This window comes from Asparagus officinalis, chromosome 1 (assembly GCF_001876935.1).
Source record: "Asparagus officinalis chromosome 1, Aspof.V1, whole genome shotgun sequence".
Taxonomy (NCBI): domain Eukaryota; kingdom Viridiplantae; phylum Streptophyta; class Magnoliopsida; order Asparagales; family Asparagaceae; genus Asparagus; species Asparagus officinalis.
Genome location: NC_033794.1, coordinates 129,667,813 through 129,672,710, shown reverse-complemented (window position 1 = coordinate 129,672,710; position 4,898 = coordinate 129,667,813).

Sequence of the window (4,898 nt, the reverse complement as noted above, 5' to 3'; positions counted from 1 at the left end):
CAAAATTTTAAAAAGTCTGGGTAGTAACATGTTTGAATGGGTTGTTTTACCCTCTATTGGAACTTCAGGAGGTATTTTGATTGGCTGGAATAGCAGTAAATGGTTAAAAATTCAGGACTTTTCTGGTGATTATGTTTTGACAGTCATGCTAAAAAATAAGAGAAATGACTTTGTGTGGTCTATTTCTTCTGTTTATGGTCCTCATTGTAATAGAGAAAGAGTTTTATTTTGGCAAGAACTTAAGAGTGTGAAGACAAGAATTTCAGGACCTTGGGTAGTTGTGGGTGATTTTAATGTTACTTTGAATGCAGTTGAAAGAAAAGGTAAAAACAACTACAGAAAAGAAATGGAAGAGTTTAGGGAGGTGATTAATGATTTAGAGCTGATTGATAGTCCTTTACATGGTAGGAAATTTACTTGGACTAATAAAAGAAGAGCTCCTTCTATGGCTAGATTGGATAGAGTTTTCTTTAACTCTGAATGGGAAGATAATTTTCCATTTTCTAAGCAACAAGGTCTCTGCAGTCAGTTATCTGATCATGCTCCCATTTGTTTTGATTGTGGGGATAATCAACAGTTTGTCAAAAAATTCAGATTTGAGAAGATTTGGTTACAATCTGATGATTTTAAAAAGAGGGTACCTATTTGGTGGAATTGTGCACCTAAAAGTGCATCTGCAGCAAAAAATATTGTTGGCAAACTGAGATTTATGAGAAAATGTATTAAACAATGGGTTCAGTCTGACTTTTATATTGTTAAAAAGAAGAAAAAAGAATTGTTGGATAATTTGTTGGAATGGGAGATTATAGAGGAAGATAGAAATTTGGAAGATGATGAATTAGTCAAAAAAAATGATATTTCCATTCAGTTGAATGAGATCTTAATTCAAGAAGAACAGATGTGGAAACAAAGATCAAAAGCACATTGGCTCAAGGAAGGTGATAATAATACTGCTTATTTTCATAAAATAGCTAATGGCAGGAAAAGAAATAATCTGATTTCTTTAATTACAGTGAATGATATAGAGGTCAGTTCTGAAGAAGGCATTGCTGAGATTTTTTCTAATCATTATAATCAGATTTTTGGTCAAAATGAACCTTATAGATGTCAGCTGGACTGGAATAAGTTGTTTCCTTTGGAAGATTGGGGTTCTAATGAATTAGAAAATCCTTTTTCTGAGGAGGAAGTTCATAAAGCCATTTGTGATATGAATGGTGATAAATCTCCTGGCCCAGATGGCTTTTCTGCCTTGTTTTATCAAGTTTTTTGGGAAACAGTGAAAAGTGATATTATGAAGTTGTTTGTGGAGTTTTATGAAGGTAAATTGGAAATAAATAGGCTCAATTATGCTCATATTGTGCTTATTCCAAAGAAAAATGAAGCTTCCTTGGTTAATGATTACAGACCTATCAGTCTTTTAAATGTGATTTACAAATTGATTACTAAAGTCTTGACTAATAGGCTGAACTCTAAGCTTGAAAAGCTTATTGATCCTGTCCAATCTGGTTTCATTAAAAATAGATTTTTGATGGATGGGGTGTCAGCAGCTCAGGAAATTATTAATGACTGTTTTCAGAATAACAAAAAAGGAGGGATTTTATTAATATTAGATTTTGTTAAGGCATATGACATGTTAGACTGGGATTTCATCTTGGAGGTTATGAAAGCCAAAAAATTTGGAGCCAAGTGGCTAAATTGGATTAATATGTGTTTAAGAGGAGGTATGTCTGTCATTGATATAAATGGTAAAATTGGGAGTTGGATTATGTCAAAGAGAGGGGTTCGTCAAGGAGACCCATTATCTCCTCTTTTATTTGTTTTGGCAGCTGATTCCTTTACAAGGATGATGAGTTTAGCTGTTGATTATCTTCTTATTGAAGGTTTAGGTCCAATTAATATGCCTCATAAAATCTGCTGTCTACAATATGCAGACGATACCTTGATTTTTTGTAAAAATAAAAAAGAGCAGTTGACAGTGCTAAAAATGATTCTGTATTGTTTTGAACTTGCTTCTGGACTTAAAATAAGTTTTAACAAGAGTATACTCATTGCCCTTGAGGACAATGATTCTTTGCAACAGAATTTAGCTGTTATGTTGAACTGTAAAAGTGGGAATTTTCCCATTACTTATCTTGGAGTTCCTTTGAGACCTGGAAAGTTAAAAAAAGCAGATTGGTCTCCTTTGATTGAGAAAATTGAAAGAAGGTTAGCATTATGGAAAGGAAAAACTTTATCAAGAGGGGGGAGATTAGTTTTGGTGAATTCTGTTCTCTCTTCAATGCCAATTTTTTGGTTATCCTTCTTTTTATTTCCTATGTGGCTCATAGAAAAAATTGATAAAATGAGGAGAAGATTTTTGTGGACTGGTTCTCTTGATCATAAAGGCTCCTCTAATTTGGTTAAATGGGAGGAGGTCTGTAGACCTAAGCAATATGGGGGTTTGGGGATTGTAAATTTAAAAATCATGAATAAAGCTTTGTTGGGGAAATGATGTTGGAAATGGTTTGATAGTAAATTGGAACTATGGAAGCAAATTAGTTTTTACAAATACTTTGAGAGGAAAAATTGGACAGAATTTTTTTATTCTGGTAGAAACATTTTAACACAGTTTTGGAGGAATTGTTTTGATAATATTGGTAGCTTTTTATGCAGTACTCATGTGGATGTGGGAAAAGGAGATCGAACCTTATTTTGGCTTGATAAATGGGTAGGATCTTTTACCCTTGCTTCGGTTTATCCCTCTCTTTTTAATATCACTTCGTTTCCTTTTGCATCTATTAGTAGTGTGAGAAAGAAGGTTAGTAATGAATGGATTTGGAATATACAGTTCAGTAGACAATTGACTGGAAATTATGTTTTCCAATATTTCAAGTTGATGGATGATATCAGAGACTTTACTTTTGAACAAAGGGAGGACAGGAGAAAATGGATTTGGGATACTAAAGACAATTTTACAGTTAAATCCTATTATCATTTTCTTATTGATGGGGGTTTAAGATTTGATTGTGTAAATCTTTGGAAGCTTCCTGTTCCTTTAAAAGTGAAATTTCTTGTTTGGTTGGCTTTAAGACAAGGGCTAAACACAAAAGATAAGCTAGAAAAGAAGGGTATTCATTTGGATTTAATGTGTTGTTTATGTTCCAAAGAGGAGGAAAATCACTTCCATTTATTTGTAGAATGTGAGTTTGTATACTCTACATGGAGATCTATTCAATATAAATTGAATATTGATAAGGATTTTAAGTTGAATTCCTTAAAAGATATTTGGATCAATTGGAATATGGATAAGGGAGCAAAGTGGAATGTGGAAAGAGATGTCATTTTATGTTCTCTTATTTGGTGTATATGGTAGGAACGAAATGACAGAATTTTTTCAAATAAGAAGAAGAGAGCTCTGGAGGTTTTGAACAAAGTTCTGATCTTTTCATCATTGTGGTTAGGTTCTAAGCCTTTATCAGCTCGAACTGCCAGACTTCAGGAGAGGAGAAAGAAGAGAGCTGCTGATGGACAGTCTACAGCTAGAAGGCTTGCGAACACAGTGATTCAACTGGAATGATTTCTTTCGTCAGATCTATAATCTTGTTCTGTTTTCTGATCGTTAAAACTCTGTACTTAGTTAAAATAGTCTACTATTTTCAGATCTATAATCTTGTTCTGTTTTCTGATCGTTAAAACTCTGTACTTAGTTAAAATAGTCTACTATTTGGTAGTAGTAGTAGCTGACAGCTTTCTTTCTTTTGTTGGGAAGGGATTATACTGCTGTGGTGGAGCAGGAGTATGTTTTTGGTTTTATCTGTGGGGGAACAAGAGTCTTTCTTTTGGTTTGTAATTTTTGTTTGAACTCAAGTGCACATTCTTTTTGGTTGGGAATGTGTATATTCATGTAACAACCAAGTTTTGTTTAATTTAGCTGGCTGGATTACTGTTATGATTAACAGTAATCCATCCTTTCTCTCAAAAAAAAAAATTTACCAATATTTTTGAAAATGTAATTTTATGTTTTGAATTACAAAGTAGCAGCAATTTAGCCCAGTTACATTTGTCAAATTCCAACATGGCAGCATTTTTAGCTTATATGCATTATAGCTCGTGAACATCTTTTATCTTCCTTGTCATATAATATTTAGTTCTATGGGCACATGCCTAGCTATATCACTCCACAAAATTATTTAGGATTATAAATAATATGATGTTTACTTCTTCGACTCCTCTTCATGTATGGTATAAACTTCAACCACTAACAAGATTTGCAGAAGGATACCACGGACATTTGTTGTTATGAATTTGCGTAAGAATATTATGGACATTTGTTGTTATGTTATGATCCTATACCACCTTTTAATAACAAGTCACCAAATATGACACATGTATTAGAGGTGTTAATAATAACTTGAATCAAATAAAGTTTTTAAAAAGTTAACTCACTATGTTCCCTTATATTATTATATCCTGGACTATAATGAGTAATATTAATTCCTGGATAAAACAAGTACCCAACCTGAACATAACCTTTACAATAACATAATTGCAAATATACGACAGTTACATATCAATTACAGTTGCAACAAACCAAACCCGACTCAAGACAACGCAGAAACAATGTCAATAATAAAAACAAGTCCTCAAGCAAAACATAGCCTTACAATAACATAGTTCAACATATCCAACAATGACACATCAGTTGCAGTTGCAACGAACAAAACCCGACTGAGACAATGCAGAAACAACGTCAAGGACAGTACGCTTAGAACCACTTAAACCTGAACATGATCCTACCATCCACAATGCTATGGAAGATATACAGAACAATATCGATAATCTGAACACAAAGATTCAAGTGATTCCGAGCATTTTCACTACCCATACTGAAATTGATTACGTCACAACTAGTAATCACT